Source organism: Rana temporaria, chromosome 4, assembly GCF_905171775.1.
Source record: "Rana temporaria chromosome 4, aRanTem1.1, whole genome shotgun sequence".
NCBI lineage: Eukaryota > Metazoa > Chordata > Amphibia > Anura > Ranidae > Rana > Rana temporaria.
Genome location: NC_053492.1, coordinates 77554039 through 77575457, shown reverse-complemented (window position 1 = coordinate 77575457; position 21419 = coordinate 77554039). Strand labels below are relative to the sequence as shown.

The window sequence follows — 21419 nt, the reverse complement described above, 5'->3', positions numbered from 1 at the left end:
CTCTACTATTACTTCCTGGGAAAGTAGATGATCTAGAGCCGATCTTAATGCGGCTCCTTTCTCCAGATCGTTTGGAATCCTCGACTCCTGGAAATGAGGAGGAGGAAACCTTAGGAACTCTAGCTTGTAGCCTGTGGCCACGGAAGACCGTACCCACTCGTCGGGAATGCTGGCTTCCCAAATCTCCGAAAAGAGTCGCAGCCTTCCCCCCACCTTCGTGGGTGGGGGCGCCCCTTCATAAGGTAGACTTGGGGGCTGGTTTTGCTGGTTTGCGAAACCACTGCCTCTTGCCTCTAACAGCCTGTCCTTGTGATCTGCTGTTGAAGCCGAAGTTTGTTCTTGCAGGAGGCCGTCGATACTGCTTGGCATTAGAGGGCCCCTGCCCAGGGGAGGACTGTCGTTTAAACCTTCTTCTTAGTTGGCAAGAGAGTACTCTTGCCGCTTGAAATGGTCTGAATGTATTTATCTAGGTCCTCTCCGAAGAGTCGTCCTCCATGGAAGGGGAACCCTACCAGGAGCTTCTTGCATGGGGGCTCAGCCTCCCAGCTTTTTAACCATAAGAGCCTTCTCATATGGATAAGGGATAACGATAAACGTGACGCTTGCTGGATGGAATCCTTGATTGCGTCTACCGTAAAACATATGGCCTTAGGGACATCCGAAAATTCTTCTGCCTGCTCGGCAGGAATAAGTTCAATCATTTGCTTAAATTGATCCGATAAAGCTTGAGCGACTCCAATCGCAGCCACGGCTGGCTGTACTACTGCCCCTGCAGAAGTGAAGGAGTTCTTAAGTAGTGCTTCCAAGCGCTTATCAACTGGATCTTTGAAAACCTGTATGTTTTCTACAGGGCATGTTAACGACTTGTTAACACATGAGATGGCTGCGTCTACTGCAGGAGAAGCCCATCTCTTGTAAAACTTTTCTTCCATAGGATACAAGACAGAAAATTTCTTAGGTGGTAAGAAAACCTTGTCTGGTTTGTTCCAATCTTGGAACAAGACTCCCTCCAATAGAGGATGGATCGGAAACACAGCACTGCTTTGAGGCGCCCTCAGTGAGCCCAAAGCTGAAACCGTTGATACCTGGAGATCTGGTACAGGCAGGTTGAATGCCTTATGGACCAAGTCCGTCAAGCCTTGAATCCACCAGCTCTCCCACAGGGAGACTGCCCCAGATTCCTCAGTATCCGGATCCTCGCTCCCTGAACCTACTTGGTCCTTGTCCAAGAGGTTGTCCAATTCCCCAGAGGAAAGGACCTCCTCTTCCGAGGGTCCGCGCACGGGTGACGGAGATCTATTCCGCTTACTACCCCGCATAGCTGCGGCTATCATTTCTCCCATGCTTCTCCGCATTTCATTTAAAGAGGTGAGTAACACCTCCTCCGTGACCATCTTAGGGTTGGGTTGACTCGCGTCAGCTCCAGTCCCAGATCCCGATGGCCCAAAGGCTCCCAGTGGGGAAAGCAGCGGCATAGCTCTATCCGAGACCTCAGAATCTGTGGGGGAATCCCCACCTTTTGTACCCTCTGACTTGTTCCTTGATGCCATGGTACAATACCGAGGTACACCTGCTACTTATTGGTACCTGGGACTTATAAATAGTTAAATGCCCAGACACCTGTTTGGGGAATAAAAAATGTTTCCTCTACCCCAGATGACACTTTTTTTTTTTTTTTTTTTTTCAAAGAAAAACTTTTCCTTTTTTTTTTTTTCAATCTAGGCAAGAAAAAACATTCTATCCCCCTGAGTAGTATTGCCAAAGAAAAGACTATGAGATGGAAAAGAAAAACAGCCTATTCCTAGGCTAAACCACAATCTTCTGAAGACTGTAGTATTCTTTCTGGCCACTGTGTGTCCTCAGCGCCCCGTGCTTCACTCCAGTCCTTCCTCCCTCAAGCCAAGTATTTGAATGAGCTGTGGCATCTAAGGAAGGGCCGCCCCTTCCTTAAACCACTGACCCGCCCTTCCCCCCCAGCTAAAACGGCGCCAAATGCGTCTATAACACGTGCACGCGCACCGCGCGCGCGCCCGCCGACGGGGGGGGGTTGGGAGGAAGGGCCTCTCTGTTCCTGCAGCCGCAGGCCTGGAACCCACGAGGAGGTCAGCGTTTTGCCTGCTTTGCAGGCATGAGGAAGAGGACTGGATAGAGCATCGCCTGGAGGCTTGCAGGTAAGCATAGCTCTCTGACACACACATACATTTGTACACAAAAGGCCCCACTCACAGCTTTTCCAACACTACCAGGGAGGTCACTTTTTAAGGGGAATAATAACATATAGAGCCATCCTATCTTCATGATATGTGACTGGTTTGCCAGATGCCATGCATAACTTTTAGGCATGTCCCCTGTGACCTCCCAGAAAAAACTTGCTAAGAGCCAAGTTCCGCAAGTTTTCCCCTTACTTACCTGCTCCATGCCGCAGGACTTTGCAAAGCAAGAGGCCCAATCTTCCCCCATCTCCGTGGGGATGTCTAGACCTTCAGGCCCTGGGAACCTTCTTCTTCCATGAAGGATCCACTGTCCTGGGCCCATACAGCACCCTGGCAAACAGAAAACATTAGGCGCCCAAAGGTTTTCTAAGTTCTGGGCCCAGGGTCCAGCTCTCTTGAAAAGAAAGCATTATGGGCTATACCCCAAGGGTTTGGGGTCCGGTTACTGACCACTTTAGCGCTCAGGCTTTTTTGGACAGAACCGGTAGCTCACCTAATCCCAAGGATGCGGAGGCAAGCTAAACCATGACTAACACCTAAGACACTGGCGAAAAAACTGAGGTACTCCTCCTATGGGAGGGGGTTATATAGGGAGGGGCATTTCCTGTTTGAAGATTGCCAGTGTCTACACCTGAAGGTACTCCATATAACCCATATAGTAATGAATGCCGCTCTGTGTCCCGTGATGTAACGATAAAGAAATAAACAAATTGTAAAAAAAAAAAAAAAAAAATATATAAATATACTGACATGAGATTTAAAAAAAAAAAAGTATCGGTAATCGGTATCGGCGAGTACTTGATAAAAGGTATCGGTACTTGTACTCGGTCCTAAAAAAGTGGTATCAGGACAACCCTAGACTCTTGTTCACACTTTGTACACCCATGTGAGGGCTGCGTTTACCCGAAATGGGGATGCACAGGTGTTCCATATATCCCCATGCAGGCAGGCATCAATGTCAATTGGAACGCAGCAGCTGCATGGGTCGCTACTCCCAATTTGACGTCCATGCAGGAGCATGGCCCCAAACACTCTGCCTGTGCATCCCCATGCAGGTAGACATGGCCCTCACATGGGTGTATGTTGTAATACGTCCCTTGTGAACGAGCCCTAAACTACTGCATGCAAAGTAATAATGAGCCCACAGCTATGCCATATGTATACACTTGAAAATGAATGGTTTGATATGAATTGTATGGTTACATAAAATAAACATGAGCATATGCAGTATAGTGATTTGATGGCTATACCTTCTATCAGTAGATGTTAATGCAGCTCCTTGGAGGTGAACAGAACTAAACAAATAAAAATGCTGCAAAATGTGCAAAGTACGGCTATCTGTTCCCACAGCGGACATCAGTAAACGGCTTTCACAAGGGATAAAAAAAAATTCCCTGTACGGAAAATCAGTAGGTAACCCTGGTGACAATCAAATGGTGCGAATAGAAAGTGTCTGCCTGTGGCAATTGCCATATATGGGCATGAAATCTCTCACATGCCACTGGAACATCCTTTATCAAATGACAATCCCAGCAGCATTATCAGCACTACAAAAGCATCACACAGCGGGAGGAGGGGGCCGTACAAACAAGTGCACAGCAAAAACACATCATCATTAGGCAAGCTCATGAACACCCCTTCACATGTATGATTGCAGGCGGCATTCATCAGTCTTTTTTTCACCATAATAAATATGGACACAGCACAGATGAGGACAAAGCAATATACACACACACACACACACACACACAAATCCGTACACTTGTGCAGGACGCACCAATGCTCCTTGGAGCCAGCCTGTTCAAATGAATGGCGGGTGGGTGGCTGCAAGGACCTCCAAGTCCATCTCTGACTGTACATCCGTGAAGGACTAATGCACAGATAAGATGCAGACAGACTGCAATCTGATTCACACGTTGGACCCACAGGGATGTATAGTCAGAGATCCATGCAGGTCCATTATGTGACCAGGCTGCCAGCATGCGGCTGCTCGGACCTCCTATGCATCAGGTGAAGATGTCATGTTTAAGTAAATGGGGTCTTAGTCCTGGTTCACATTAAAGCGACCTGTCAGGTGACTTAGCTGCCTCACAAGTCACACTCTATGCCAGGGATATGCAATTAGAAGACCTCCAGCTGTTGCAGAACTACAAGTCCCGTGAGGCATAGCAAGACTCTGACAGCTGCAAGCATGACACCCAGAGGCAGAGGCATTATGGGACTTGTAGTTTTGCAACAGCTGGAGGTCCGCTAATTGCATATCCCTGCTCTATGCAATGAAACAGTTCTAATCAGAGCGACTCAAGACGCTCAGAGAAAAAAGGTTCCTTTACTTGGGAGCTACTTCTGCGTGGCTTGCATTGACTTCTATTACAGAAGCCGTTTGCAAGCCGCGCTTAAAGGGGTTGTATGGGTTTTTTTTTTTTTAAACAAACAAGTCATACTTACCTCCACTGTGCAGTTAGTTTTGTACAGAGTGGCCCCGAACGTCCTCTTCTGGGGTCCCACGGCGGCACGTGCGGCTCCTCCCCGCAAGAGCTAACCCCCTCTGGGAAGCTTTTTCCCGAGAGGGTTAGCTTGCGGGCACGATCCCGCGTGATCCAGTTGACGGCCATAGCCGGCGACTATCACTCAGCCCCACCCCCCATCATTGGATTTGATTGACAGCAGCGTGAGCCAATGGCTGCGCTGCCATCAATCTATCCAATGAAGAGCCGAGAAGCCCGGGTAAAGATAGAGCGCGTTTGTGACGAAGGACTGTAGAGGGCTCAGGTAAGTAAACGGTGGGGGGGGACGCCAATCGTTAGATGTTTTTTAACCTTAATGCATAGAATGCATTAGGCCCCTTTCACAGTAGGCAAATCCGTCGCAGCAGAGTCCGCCAGCTCGGCGGGAGATCTCTCCGTGGATCCCTCTCTGCTCACTGAGCGGGGAGGGGATTGTCAAGCGCTGCAGTCTCCTATGGAGAGATCTGATGAAAAACGGACAGCATGTCCGTTTTCATCAGATCTCACCAGATCTGATATGGACGAATGGCGACGTATCGCCAGCCGCCTGATTTGATCAGGTCGAATGTCAGCGGACATGTCTCTCTGCTTACATCTGACGCGCTATAGAGATGTATGGAGAGGTCGTTCAGGTCGGCCTGTCCGTTTTTTCGGCGGACCTGAACGGTCTGACCGTGTGAAAGGAGCCTTAAGGTGAAAAAACATGTACCTTTACAATCCCTTTAGGTTGCTCTGTACAGGCGGCTTCAGAGTCGTGAGACTTTGAAGCCGCCCCAGTGTGAACCAGCACTTAGGCTGCATTCACACCTCGGCGTACAAAATCGCGGCTTTTGTCCCGCGAATTGCGGCAACAAATAGCGGCGTTTTGTACCGCGATTTGCGGCGACAAAACGCCGCGATTGTGAATGCAGCCTTCACCCCCTCTATGGAGATGGTTAAAATTTCCTATGCCGAACGCCGCCTGAAAAAAAGGTCCGGGACTTTTTTTCAGGCGGCAGGCGTTCAGATGTGAACCATCTCCATAGAGGTGCATGTTAAATCATCCCTCTGGCGTCTCGGGTCTGCAGCGGCGTCGCACTACAGGCGTATATACGCCTAGGTGTGAACGGGGGCTAAGGGTGCACAACTGCACACATTTTGAGTATCAGCACAAATGGGTATATTTATTACTGGTATTTATGCAGCAACGACAAGTTATTCAGTTGTCAGGGGTTCATTCAAAGTGTAGCGCTTTAAGGACACCACCACCCGCTTTTCTCCGTTTCAGGGCTGGTTTTGCCCACTTTTATTTAAAAGAAAGTTTAAAACAAACAGAAGATTCCCTTGCAGGGATATTCAGTATTTCAGTCCTCCTACCAAAGTAAACGATATTCAGCCCTCTTGGCTTGTAAACGCAGCTCTCCAGCTCAGGCCTTATTCTTTAGGGCCTTGGTCTGTCTCACACAGACTGAACGCCCAGCACCTCTGGGCGTACAGCCAGTCCTACACTTGGCTACCACCTCTCTCTCCTAGGTGAAGCCCTACCGACTCCCATGCCCAGACCTCCTGTCTGCAGGGTGGCGTCGTCGCCAACTGGGAGCCTAGAGCCTCGGTTTGGTGATTACTTAAAGCCCAGAACACAGCAGACTCATTAGTGAACTGGCTGTTTATTAGACCTGGACCCATGCAGGGTGCCGCCCTGCTACATAGTGCTTTACAATACATAGAGTACATTCACATCAGTTCATGCCCTCAAGGAGTTTACTATTTAAGGTCCTTATAGGTCTTTGAAGTCTCAGAAGAAACCAGAGTACCAGGAAGAAACCCATGCAAGTACAGGGAAAACATGCACACTCCATGCAGAAAATGTCCAGACCAGGACCCCAGTGCTGCAAGACAAGAGTGCCAACCACCAAGCCATTCTGGGAGCCACAGGTGTGGCTGTCAAACTCTTGCAAGGTCTCATGGAACTTGTAGTTTCACAAGAGCTGGAGTGCCCATATACACGATCGGACTTTCCGACAACAGCGGTCCAACGGACATGTTTTAAATCGGACAATGCGACCATCTGTATGCTCCATCGGACAATTGTCAGAATTTCCACGGACAAAATGTTCGCTGTGCATGCTCTCAAACTTTGACAACAAATGTGTTCCGTCGGATCATCCGATCGTGTGTACACAGACCATCGGACTAAAATCCAAAGTACAAACACACATGCTCAGAACCAATGCTAAGCATCAGACAACAATAGCAGAAGTTGCCCAAAGGGTGGCGGTAAAGAGCTGAAAAACCACATGATTTGGTGAATGTTGGCTGAAAATGTTCTGCTGTGTGTATGCATACCAAGTTTACGGCCAACGCCCCTTCGGAAAAAAATCCACGGAAAAGTCTGATGGAAGTCCGATTGTGTGTATGAGGCTTTACTCTGTGTGCTTTCTGCACCTCTTCCGGGTCTTTGCAGTGATCCAGTGTGAAACTTGTGGTGGGCATTTTTAGCTCGTAAAACATCCGGGAAAAAAAAAAAACACCTAAAAAGCGCCCATTCATTTCATTTCTGAGCGTTCTGTCACCTGAAGCAAAACGTCATGAAGTGCAAAAAAGTACATGAGCTTCTTTTTAGGCAGATTTCAGTCGTTATTCTAGCTACAAAGATAACATTCACCCAAAACTACAACAAATCCAAGGACCAATGAATCATAAAATGATTATACATTATCCAAATGCTTGTGCGGAAAATTGTGAAACGCTCATTTTTCCTTCTATAAAATTGCCATAGAAACAATTGAGGATGTACAATTACCATTTCTGTATTCAGACACAAGCTGCAGTCAGAAATGTGAGTCAGCAGCGATCAGGAAACACAATACAGCAAAATCTGCACCACCTAAGCCTATGTACTGGCACCGAATGTCAGGGGACTGGCCACTGTCATTATTCAGCATATCATTACTGGGGCATGCTGGAGCCTGGGAGGAAAAACCTCTGTGAATAAAGTTTACTGTATGGATTGGAGCATGGCGACCTAATCCACAGACTAGAAGTGCCTGCTAGGAGCATGGTGACATAAACCAAGGACTAGAAGTGCCTGGGCTGCATTCACACCTGAGCGTAGCGTTTTCCGCGATTTTTGCAGAGTTTTGCCGTGATTTTGGACAGGTCTAGCGTCACCAATGTTAAAAGCAGAAAACTCCCAAATCTGCCTAAAACAATGTCCCAGGACTTGTTTGAGCTTCAGGCGTTTTGGAGTGGAGATGTGAACCATCTCCATAGAGAATAATAGATTTTTTCCCCTCCAGCGTTTTGTAGCTTCAGGCTTCAAGCTACAAAACACTCAGGTGTGAATGGGGTCTAAGAGCATGGTGACCTAAACCAGACTAGACGGGCCTACTAAGAGCATGGTGACCTAAACCATGGATTAGAAGGGCCCGTCAAGAGCATAGTGACCTAAACCACGGACTAGAAGGATCTGCTAAGAGCATGGTGACCTAAACCACAGACTATACGAGCATGCCAAGAGCATGGTGACCTAAACCAGACTAGAAGGGCCTGCTAAGACATGGTGACCTAAACCAGACTAGAAGGGCCTGCTAAGACATGGTGACCTAAACCAGACTACAAGGGTCTGCCAAGAGCATGGTGACCTAAACCACAGACTAGAAGGGCCTGCGAAGAGCATGGTGGCCTGAGCCATGGACTGGAAGAGCCTGCTAGGAGAATGGCTACCTAAATCTAGGACAGAAAATGCCTGCTAAAAGAATAAAAGACCGAAACTAAAGACTGAAAGTGTCTCCAGAAGAATGGTGCTGAAGTGCTCGCTAGGAGCACGGTGACCTAAACCAAGGCCTCGACATGCCAGCTAAAAGAATAGTGCTAGGAGGATATTGACCTAATCCAAGTACTGGATGTGCCTGACCAGGGAATGGCGACCTAAAACAAGGAGCTGGATGTGCCGGCTTTCTCAAAATGTCTGACTACAGAAAGGCAGCCTACATCAAGGGCCAATTTAGACTAGTGTATTGCAGTAAAATCAAATGCACATTTAACCACATTATCACAATGCACAGATGTGAACCCTCTGTATGTTTGTGTTGTAAAAATGGTTTATGTGCATAAAGATATGCATTGTGATGGTTTGACAGCCCATTCAAAGTAAAAATCAATATCTTCATGTAATGTACAATAAATGTGCAGTAACGCACTTCAACACATCAGTACATTCTGAATGGCACAAATGGGAATAAAAAGCTAAAAAAAATGCCATTGGTAACATTTAGGAGCGTTAAGCAGCGTTTCTACTGGAAAAAAAAACAATCCAAGAAACGCTACAGAAACAATTTGTTTTCTGCTTCTAGACGCTAAAGCTCAAAAAGCACTAACAGCCCAAGGCCCCTCTCACACGATAAGCCCCTTCGGATCCAACTGTCTATTTTTCAGGCGGATCCAAGTTGGCCACCTATTGACTTCTATGGGCAGGCGGATGCCAGCAGAAATGTGTCTGCTGCCGACAGTTTGCCTGGCGATCCGATAAAACCAGAGGTCTGGCGGATCGGATGAGATAAGACGAAAATGGATAACATGCCCATTTTCATCATATCTCCCCATAGAAATCAGCAGGGCTCTGACAGGTCCCTCCCCATTCAGTGAGCGGACGAACCTGTCATCCGCCGGCTTAGCGGAGATCAACGGAGCAATTTCCTGCTGTCATCCAGGGGTCTTCTTCCGACTTCGGGGGTCTTTCGACTTCTCCCTTCTACCATCGCTGTCTTCTTTCAGCTCTTTAACCAGCAGCGGCCCCGTCTTCTCCCTTCTTCCAACTTTGGGGGGTCTTCTTCAGACCGTCTTCCGACTTCTCCGCTCTCTTCTCCCGCTCTCCGAGTGAGTGAGAGAATTGTAAAGCGCAACACATGCGAACTGAATCGCCTCTGGCGCCTCTTTTTCCCTTCTGCTGGGCACCACCGCTGTCTTCTTTCAGCTCTTCCACCAGTGGGGGCCCGGTCTTCTGCGTCGCCTCCTTCTCTTCTAAGATGTTGACTCGACGCTCCCTCCCGATGCAATGCCGGGTGTGCGGTGCGCGGCGATTTATATAGGCCTCTTATGACATCACAGTCCCAGCATTTGTAACTGCCATTTCCTGTATTAGCACTTCACAGCGATTCTGACTGTGCTTTACTGCTCCTCTGTCAGGACAAGGCTACGAGCCACACCTGAGTAAAAGGCTGGCCATACACACAGATTCATTTAATCTAACAGATGCCTCCATCCATGAGATACAACATGGAGGGTCGAATCTCCTGCTACAGCTGTCAGAATACCCAAACAACCGCCATATCTGTCTGGATAATACTGTTCAGCCGACGATTTTCTGTCCAGCTCTTTGAATTTTCAATTACAGGATGTCGGGCAGAAGGGTGCCAACAGGGCACCCACAAAACCAATTTCCTCCAGTTCCTGATGGAATTCGATCAGTGTGCGGCCAGTTTAAAACAACATTTTCTACAAGATGGTCTTTAAAAAACCAGACCAATAAAATAAATGTTCCCGTCTTAAAAGTATTGCCAACAATGTCTTAAAGTCAACCTTTTTCTAGGAGACATATGGGTCGGCCATTGTTTATTGCACTCACCCCGGCAACCCTCGCCCCCCCACCACCACTTACCCCAGCAAACCTCTACTCACCCCGGCAACCCTCGCCCCCCCACCCAACCCGGCAACCCTCGCCCCCCCACTCACCCCGGCAACCCTCGCCCCCCCCCCCCCCACTCACCCCGGCAACCCTCGCGGCCACCACTCAACGTTTGCACAGGTTAATGATACCCCAAGATGTGAATGCATCCTGAGGCCAGTTATAGAAGATTCAAAATGGAGAAGTCCTGAACTGAGCAGATGTAGATCAGGTGCAACATTAGTTCTTCTGAGGGCTGCACTTTGGAACAATAATTACCCAACACATAATTCTAAAAAATGATACAAAAAGCAGGTGAGCAAGGGGGATGACACAAGTAGGGCTGCAACTAACGATTATTTTCATAATCGATTAGTTGGCCGATTATTGTTTCCATTAATCGTACAATAGCCTAAAAAAAAAAAAAAAATTGCATTTAAAAATTTTTTTGGGCCAAACTGTTTGGCAGATTACAAAACACAAATTGTTGCAAAAACACATTACATGCTTTTCTGCAGCTTCTCCATTGAAGTATATTCAAGCAAAAAAAAAAAAAAAAATAGCACCGTTTTGCGTTAAAAAGTCCTTGCCCTTTCCAAATACGCAGCAGCTGAAAAAAATCATGGATGTGAACGTGTCCCATAGGAAAACATGTAAATGAACTGTAGTGTGTTTCTGCGAAAAGCACCAAAAAACAGAGGTGTGAACCCAGGCCTGAGATGTTTAGTAACATAATAGGGTTAAAAAAAACAAACAAAAATAAAAGTACAAAAAAAGCAAATAATCGCTACTGTAAGGGGTTCATTTTTTTTACTGTTGGACAGTGAAAGTAATATTTACAGTAGTGATTTGCTTTTTTGTACTATAAAGGGCTAATTTTAGTTTTTTTTAACACCATTATGTTACTGGCCGATTAATCGGATTATGAAAATTGTAATCGATTAATTTGCAATTTCATAATTGATTAGTTGTTTCGGCCCTAGACACAAGAGATACAGATATGCAATATACATAAGTGGCAAATAGGCTGCAAAGACTGTGGAGAGGAGGAGTTTGTACAAGGGCATGCACACGCAGATGTACCCGAAACATATAAACACAGGAAATCCACAGGAAAATCCCAGCTTCATAACTGCATGTGAAATTCCTCAGCTCTCACTTTCTGCATCCCATGAATAAGGAGAAGCACATGTCATATACACACACTGTGATAAACGCACAGGAAAACTCCAGTCTAATGCAAAAGTGGGATATTGCTCTAAAATAACATGCTACAGCAACCAATGAAAAGGCCAACAGCCTATTAACCATTTCACCTCCTTTCTGTGCAAGGACCACGCTTTACTGTTCTGCTCCAACGTCCAACCCAGAGCTTTGCATCCTAAAACCCTGTGTGCACATCATCCATGGCTCACAAATCAATGAGTTTGGCTAGATTTGCATCATGGTTGAAGATTTTGTGGCCCCCCCATTCCAGATCTTCTAAATCCCAACATGTTGGCAAGAAGGACCGCAGCCCCTATTTATACTTCGCCTCACCAAGCACATTAGCTGTGGAGACATTGGGACAGCACTTTTTACACTTGTAACAATGGTAGCTGCTTTTCAGAAGGGACACTGACTGAAAACAAGGCTTAGCGGAGCAGAAGAGCCAAACACCTTCCATTGTATCCGATTGAACCTCTATAAATAACCACACATTTTCCTTTAGCGCAGGCCTTGTACTAAAAAGCATGGTGCACTTAGGCTTCACACACACACACAGATTTATTGTAAACGCTGTTTAGCCTGACAGGAGAAAAATTAAAACACTCACCTTAGGCCCTTTCACACAGGGACAGGGTCGGCGGCAAAGTGCTGCTCTTTTTAGCGACGCTTAACTGCCAATTTCGCGGCGCTATTCAGCCGCTAGCGGGTGGTTTTACCCCCGCTAGTGGCCGAGAAAGGGTTAAAGACCACCGCAAAGTGCCTCTGGAGAGACAGCAACGGCTGTTTAGGGTCGGTTTGCAGGCGCTATTTGTAGCGCAATAGTGCTCACAAAATGACCCAGTGTGAAAGCGGTCTAATCTGCGTTTTTTCAAATCAGTTTAGGCGAGTTTAGTAGCATTTGGAAGTTAACTTATTTCATTGGCCATTGAAATGAATAAACTCTGAAGTGCTAAAACGCACCTAGCGTTTAGAACCATTTGACATTTTTATGCCCAAAGGCTCCCCTCCTGAATGCGATTTTCTGCACTCAGAAGAGCTTTAGCTGTCCCTAAACCCTGCTGCTCCTCAACGATGGTAAACGCCCATGTGTGCATGGACCCTAGGCTTTTATTAACCACTTGACCTCCGGAAGATTTATCCCCCTTCATGATCCGGCCCATCTTTTGTGATACGGCACTGCGTCGCTTAAACTGACAATTGTGTGGTTTAATGCGGTGCTGTACATAAATAAAAACTTATTTTTCTCAAAAAATGCCTTTCTTTTGCCAGTATTTGATCACCTCTGAGGCTTTTTATAAACAGAAACTAGAGGTCGACCGATATATCGGCCGATTTTCGGCACTTTTTAATTAAATCGGCATTGGCCGATTGTTTAAAAATAAAAACAAATAAAAAAAAGCCGATTTACTTCAGCGCGACTTGCAAATAGCTTCTGTATCATAGAAGTCAATGCAAGTTGCTTGAAGTTTCCCATGGAGGGACTTGTCTCTGGGCAGCCTGCCAAGTGTGAGAAAAGATACAATGTTTCAACTTATCAATGAACCATTTAAAGACAAATTTAATCTTTAGGGCCCTTTCACACGGGCGGACGAACGGACCGTTTTTTACAAGTCCGTTTACGGACTTGTAATGCATCCCTATGGGATTGTGGACGTTAGCGGATGATGCATCCGCTAACGATCCGCCTCCGCAATGATCAGCTTTTTCAGACGGAAGAAAACCCTATTTTTCTTCCGTCTGGCGGAACAGATCGGATAAATACGGACACACGGTCCGTATTCATCCGATTCCCCATAGGGGAGAGCGGAGGAAAGACAGGGCGGTCTCTGCACAGTGTGCGGGGACCGCCCTGTCCGCCGACAGCTCAGCGGGGATTTCCGGATGATCCCGCTGAGCCGACGGACACACACGGGGCGGATCAATACGGATCCGCTCCATGTGAAAGAGCCCTTTCTGACACTTGTTGCTTACAATTAAAAATCCTGTATTTTCTGCTAGAAAATCACTTAGAACCCCCAAACATATATATATATATATATATATATATATATATATATTTTTTTATATATAATGTTTAGCATAGACTCTAGGGAATAAAATAGCGGTTGTTGCAATATTTTATGTCACACGGTATTTGCGCAGCAATCTTTTAAACGCAATTTTTGGGAAAAAAAATACACTTTAATGAATAAAAAATAATATTTTTTTTTTCTTTGTCCAAAAGTTTCGATTACCCGTTTTTGTGCCTGCTTCCTGATTCCCTTACGGAAGATGGCCTGAGGCAGCACCGGAGAGCCGAGGGAAAGATCGGCTTCGGCTGCCGACATCACGGGCGCCCAGGACAGGCAAGTGTCCATATATTAAAAGTCAGCAACTGCAGTATTTGTAGCTGCTGACTTTTAAAATACTTTTTTTGGCGGAACTTCTCTGCTTTCACACTGGAGTGGACAGGCGTTGACGGTAAAACGCCGCTAGTTTTAGGGGCGTTTTACCATCATTTTAGCGTAGCTATTCGGGCTGCTAGCGGGCGCTTATAACCCAGCTAGCGGCCGACGAAGAGGTTAAATGCACCCGTGTAGCACCGCTGCAGAAGCGCTTTGCAGGCGATACGGCAGCAGTGCCTATTCATTTCAATGGGCAGGAGCGGTATACACCGCTCCAAAGATGCTGCTTGCAGGACTTTTTTTTTTTAAACGTCCTGCCAGCGCACCGCACCGCCTCAGTGTGAAAGCCCTTGGGCGTTCACACCGAGACTGCAGGGGAGCCGTTTTGCAGGCACTTTACAGGTGCTATTTTTAGCCCAAAAGCGCCTGAAAAACACCCTAGTGTGAAAGGGGTCCAACTGTTAGATTTTTTGAGATAAAGGAGAAAAAAAAAAAAAAAAAAAAAACATTTTTTTTTTTTTTAAATCGGCCTAACACATCGGCCCAAAAATAAAGTAAAAATCGCCATCATATATCGGCCGCCGCAATTTATAAATATAGGCATCGGCCAGAGAAAAACACATAATCGGTCGCCCTCTAACAAAAACACATTTTTGAAAATAAAATATTTTTTACTTTGCTATAAAACATATCCAATAAAAAAAATGTAAACTCAAAATGTCTTCATCAGTTTAGGCAAATGAGTATTCTGCTACATATTATTGGTAAAACAAATAAAATAAATCTCAATAAGCATATATTGATTGGTTATAGCGTGTACAAATCATGAAATATATTTATGGATTTTTTATGGATTTATTTTTTTACTAGTAATGGCGGTAATCAGCGACTTTATTCTACCCAGTGGAACACATTAATGGCCAAATGCTAGGTACATCTAATGTTTAGGCACTATGGTGTTTATTTAATCTGGAGAGTGAAAAGTCTGGTACAGCTCTGCAGAGAAACCAATCAGCTTCCAGGTTATATTGGCAAAGCTTAATTGAACAAGTTAGAAGCCGATTGGCTACCATGTACAGCTGCACCAAATTCAGAGTGCCGTTATTTTAGTAAATCAACCCCCAATGACATGTTTAGGAGTGTATAGAATTTTTTCTGCTCTTCAACTGTTCTCCTGACCATGGTTTTGGTGTATTTTTTATTTATTTTTTTCAGCCTGTAAAACACTCCACTTTTAATGCCTACGGGTGCATGGACATACAGATTAACAGAGGTCTTTTTTACAGGCTGAAAAAACATTAAAAGCCGGTAAAAAGCAGTGTTTGCATGAGCCCCAATGTGCCTTTGTCCCAGGGGAAAGATCTGCCTTCATTTCCTGTTCTGAAGACGCAACAGAAAGCGAGGGAAACTTCCCTCTTGCATAGTAGTCACGGGACAGACGCCCCTATTGGAAGATTTACACCTTTTGTTCAGGTCACAGTTGTAAACATTTGAATTTTAAGAGAAGTAGGGCTAAAGCTTATTTAGCTATACTTCTATGGGTTACAGGAGGGCATTTAGTTCGCTCAGCTGGCCCAGGCTCAGGAAAGATCCTGACTCTACAGTTGGGAAGCACTGGATGCCTGGACTGGCAGTTGGCTCAGCCTCTCAGCGAGTCACTGAGAGTCCTTTACCAGACAACAAAAAACAGGAAGTGGGCTGAATACGGTATTTACTGGCACAAAAAAAAATATGTTTTACTATCCAAAGTTAAAAACAACCAGGGAAGAGGATTTAATAGATGGGAAGTTGAAAAAAAAAAAATCTGATCCTGACAGAAATTCAATGCGCTCCCAATTTAACATTTAAACTGCCTGGGTTATAGAGAGAACACCTCTCATCTTCTCAACACAAGGGGAGGGTTCTGTAGTTCAGTAGAAGCGAGATAAGCAGGGATGACAATATTTGGAATTCTAGTGCAGCAGAGGCAGCATTTTCAAGTGAGATCATTGGATTTCTACACAAATTAAAGGGTCACTAAAGGATTTTTTTTTTTTTTTAGCCAAATAGCTTCCTTTACCTTACTGCAGTCCTGGTTTCATGTCCTCATTGTTCGTTTTTGCTCTAATCCTTCTCTGTTCTGAACACTTCCTGGTTGTCTGTTTCCTGGTGAAAAAAGTAATGGGAGCTTTCTCTCTGTGGTCACTAATCAAATAGGTGTGATTACTGAGTTTCTAAAACCCCTCAACACCAATCAGTTTCGTTTATCAAACCATCACTGCCCTGTATTGGCTCTGTGCAGCAGAGAAGCAGGAAACATGCAAAAACAAAACTGAAACTACAGGTACATTATATATGATTGATTTTTATCTATTTGTAATCATTTTTAAAAGGAATCAGTTAACTATTATGTCTCTATACCCATTTCAGCAAATACATTTTTTTCCTTTACAACTCCTTTTTGTGTATCTTTATATTTTTCTGTATTCAGCTTTTTAACCAATTTACTTCCACTGTATGTTTAGGCGGAGTGGTGGATGTTTGTTTTTCCAATGCAGTTTATAAATGCTTGTGAATGACTGATTGAAAGAAACAATGTACAGAGCTGATCGAACTGGGTCTGTACCTTGTGATGACCAATCAGTTCATTACTAAATTAAAGTTATTTACAAAGCTTGTACAGTTTACAACTGAAAAATGTTTATGCGCATTTACAGGTGACTTTTTACCTTGAACGGAGTTATTTAACTAGAGCCATCTCAGCAGCTATTCCTACTGGGAGATAATTATTATTTTATTGCATAGCTTCCTACAACTTGGCACTGTAAATACAAAGTTGGAACATGCTTAAAAGCAAAATGCCATAACTCACCACAAATTAATATTGTAAGTTGCTGGAAAAAAGTGTGTAGCAGCTAATTACTAGAAAACAGCAAACGTGGGAGCAGACTTGCATAAGACTAGTCAGAATCCTGCCACGCAGATAGCTGCATATTAGCGACACTGCAGACAATAGAAAGGAGAGACAAGAGAAATTACCGTTTTCAAACAGGGTTGCAAAAGAGCCCGGGTGCTGTATTATAGTGTGCTTTGTGGGTGGCCATCACAGTGACCACAAAAGCACAGAGCCACTGTGGGTCAGTTTTGCCTATGAACTACAGAGTCTGGTGCGACTTTGTACAGTAGTTCAGATGGGATTAAGGTGTGAATGTTAACTTGAAATTGCAGCTGAACCTGACTGAACAAACTCCCAGGACTCTTCATGCTGACCGTACACAAATATGTGGCTTTTGGCTTTAAGTGGTTTTAAACCCTTTACAACAACTTTATGTTACAGGTAGGCCTATATTAAGGCTTACCTGTAGCTACCCAGGATATCTCCTAAACCTGCACGGTTTAGGAGATATCCCCTGTATGTGCCAATGCCATCAGGACATGTGCACTGGGGGAAAGCTGAAGCAATGGCACCTATGTGGGCGGGAGTGACGTCATCACAGCTCCGGCCAATTGCAGCGCCAGAGCCGCAATATCCAGAAGTAAGCCCCCCGGGATAGAGGTCGCCGGCCGAATGGGGGGGGGGGGGAGGGGACTGCTGCGGGGGCTTTGATGTAAGGCAAGTAATTCATAATGAGCTAGTATGCTATGCATATGCCTTTGTCTTGCACGGTATTTTTATTTTATTTTTTTAAACAGGGTTTACAACCACTTTAAAGGGGTTGTATCGGGGTGATGCATGCAGCTACTCAATTGTTTAGAGCCGATGACTGGCTTTCTTATGATAACAATCGATGTGGCTAAGCAGCCAGGGGACGCCTATGGGGATTTTTAAGTATGTAGTTTGTCGCCATTCCACAAGTGTGCGTAATTTTTAAGCATATCTATTTAATCAGCGTATCTTACACATTGTACAAAAAAAAAAAAAAAAAAAAAAGGCCTAAATGTTACTGTTTTTTTCTCCTTCTTCCCTAGAAATTACATTTAAAGGACTGCTGCACAAATACAGTGCGACCTAAAATATTGCAATGAATGCCATTTTATTCTCTAGGGTCTCTGCTAAAATTTAAAATTGATACACATACACATATATATATATATATATATATATATATATATATATATATATATATATATATATATATATATATATATATATATATATATATATATATATATATATATATATATATATATACACATATAATATATATATATATATATATATATATATATATATATATATATATATATATATATATATACATACACACACACACACACACACACACACACACACATATATATATATATATATTACACACATACATACATACATACATACATATACACAATGAAATATTGACGCGCTAAAAAAGTTTAGTTCACCATTGAATGATTGCAGCTGAAAACATTTGTTTATCTTTTATTACCACCTGTTTATCACTTGATTTCAATATTCCTCTTAGCGCTTAAAGGGTCACTAAAAGGAAAAAACATTTTTTGCTGAAATAACTGTTTACAGCATGTGTGCCCAACCAGTGGCCCGGGGGCCACATGTGGCCCACGGAGCCCTCTGATGTGGCCCACGACCTCCTGCTCTGGGATGGAATAAAATAGAATACGGTTATTAAAAGGTAAGTTTATTATATTTGGGCATATCTGTTCTGCAGTGGTTACTGGACTGCTTTCAAACTGATCCGCAGGTGCAGAGAATTGCACCTGTGGGTTACCTGCACTGAGCCATAAACTTCTATTACCTGTGAGTTTGGTGTACTGAGAGTAGAGTGGACTCTATAGAGCCAAGTGGGGTGCCATCCACCCACTCCACTCATTGTGGCCCGCGACCGGTTACCAAGTCACTTAAGTGGCCCTTGCTCTTAAAAAGGTTGGGCACCCCTGGTTTACAGGGTATAGAGACATAATAGTTAACGGATTCCTTTTAAAAATGATTAAAAATAGATAAAAACCAATCATATAATGTGCCTGCAGTTTAGTTTAGTTTTTGCTGTTGTTTCCTGGTTCTCGGATGTACAGAGCCAGAGAGCCAATAAAGGGCAGTGATGGATTGTAAAACAAAACTGGATTGGTGCTGACACACAGTAATCACACCTCCTTGATTAGTCACCACAGTGAGAAATCTCCCAGTACTGTGGTGATCAGGAAACAGACAACCAGGAAGTGTCCAGAACAGAGAGGAATTACAGCAACATCAAAGCAAAAACGAACAATGAGGACATGAAACCAGGACTGCAGTAAGGTAAAGGAAGCTATTTAGCTAAAAAAAAAAAAAATGTTCCTTTAGTGACCCTTTAAGTATTTTTCACACACACACACACACACACACACACACACACACATTATATGGATTTTAAACTAAGCAACAAGTGTCAGAAAAAGGCTTTAGGCATGAAGGAGTCAAATAAAGCACTGCGGCCGGCAGATATGTGAACCGGCTCCATAGAGAAGGCTGCTGGGTCACATCATGCAAAATGGATGCGGTTCAAAACACATCCAAGTCACATATACTGTATGTGAACCCAGCCTAACACAATGCAGACAGTGCCAATTTATAATGGCACCCCAGAACACCATGGCCATTTTAAATCAGCAGTATACTCATCATTTATACTCCCTTTACCATCCACAATACTCAGCAATTGCAGATAGAGGAGCAGGTGAACATCTTTGTGGCAGTGGCATTAAGGAGGCAATTGCTAGGCGTGAGCATTGTTTAATGACTGACACTACCATGCCCCTGATCGCCAACACTGCCATTTTAGTGAAACGCACAAAGCGGGAATAAGTGGCGAGGGATCGATTGTAAGGGGAGTATATGCGACATGCCCTTTCCCTTGCATAGGTGATGACTAGAACTCTTTAAAGCAGGGATATGCAATTAGCGGACCTCCAGATGTTGCAAAACTACAAGTCCCATCATGCCTCTGCCTTTGGATGTCATGCTTGTGGCTGTCAGAGTCTTGTTATGCCCTATGGGACTTGTAGTTCTGCAACAGCTGGGAGGTCCGCTAATTGCATATCCCTGCTTTAAAGCATTACGAAGCGCAAGAAAAACGTGTAATACATTGCAATCTACCAGTCCATAGATGTGGCGGCTACATTCATTTTTGGTTACCAGGCTTCTTTTGCCCCGTCTCCTGGTGATCCTACCAAAGACACGTTTGCTGGCCCACTTTTTATGCGCACACTTAGGACCGCCTCCCATGTTAAATTTTAAAAGGAACTTAATTTACATGCAATCTTTTTTCGTGATAACAACGCAAAGTCCTCTTGAAATAGACTGATAGTCCACTGCCTGGACCCAGGGTGACTTCTGTAACTAGACACTTGAGCCCAGCATAGAGGAGCCAGGCACATGATAAATGAGATGCTTCTGGCCATTCAATCCCGAATCTTTCTATTGTTTTTGTAACCAGATATACACGAGATTTGCGGACACAGGAAATTATCATATATCCTTTTTATTGTCGGACTGAAAAGCTTAAAGGGAAAGTAATAACAAAAAAAAAAAAAGAAAGGCAGAGTGTAATTTCAGAAGTTATCTGTCTAAATTCTACAATGGCGCGGGGTACATCACCTATGACTTGCAATACACAGTTCAATGTCTGCAACCCAAGTCAGCCTGCAAGAATAAGAACTGTGCAAGCATTGGAATGGATTGCTGTGTTATATTTATCAATCTTACCCACTCCTAAATCTGAAATAGGACCCATCTTTTCACTGCACATTTTTATATGCTGTGGTCATATTACATTGGCTGAACAAGCAAAAGGCCAAAGCAAAGCAGATTAGTGGGCATTTATAGGACAAATGGAAAATATAATAACCTGAAGGAGTGGAAAAGTAAATGTAAGACACAGGAATCATGGCATACAATGCTGCCCTGACAGTGCAGAATCATATCACAATGAGCAAGACATGGATTCCCCATTTATTAACGGCAGCGTGAGCAGGACAGTCTTTATGCATGGGTACCCCCGGCACTGCAGGTGCCACCATGATAATCTTGCATTACATCATACTTGCCAACACTCCCGAATTTGCTGGAATAGTCATGCTCTTTAGTAAACTGTCCCAAAATGGCAGTGTCTTCCTGAACCCCCCCCCCCCCCCGTACTGTGCCCTTATGCCTCTCCCCTCCCCTCCCCCCCTGTACTCTGCCCTTCTGCCTCTCCCCCCCCCCCGTACTGTGCCCTTCTGTCGATCCCCCCTCCCCATACTGTGCCCTTCTGCCGCTCCCCCTCCCCCCGTACTGTGCCCTTCTGCCACTCCCCCGTACTGTGCCCTTCTGCCTCTCCTCCCCCCCATACTGTGCCCTTCTGCCGATCCCCCTCCCCGTACTGTGCCCTTCTGCCGCCCCCGTACTGTGCCCTTCTGCCGCCCCCCGTACCCTTCTGCCGATCCCCCTCCCCGTACTGTGCCCTTCTGTCGATCCTACTCCCCCCATACTGTGCCCTTCTGTCGATCC

The 21419-nt window shown here is 44.8% G+C and overlaps 1 protein-coding gene across 3 annotated transcripts in view; it reads right to left on the bottom strand.

Annotated features, from left to right (window-relative positions):
- CYRIA (CYFIP related Rac1 interactor A) overlaps window positions 1-21419 on the bottom strand; it is a 123192-nt gene that overhangs the window by 58561 nt on the left and 43212 nt on the right. The window contains exon 1 of one of the 3 annotated variants that reach the window (XM_040348562.1): window positions 3464-3589. The exons of the other annotated variants lie outside the window; for them this stretch is intronic. The gene's annotated coding sequence lies outside the window, so the exon portion shown is untranslated. Of the gene's footprint in view, window positions 1-3463; window positions 3590-21419 lie in introns of those variants that run through there. 3 annotated transcript variants of the gene reach the window in all.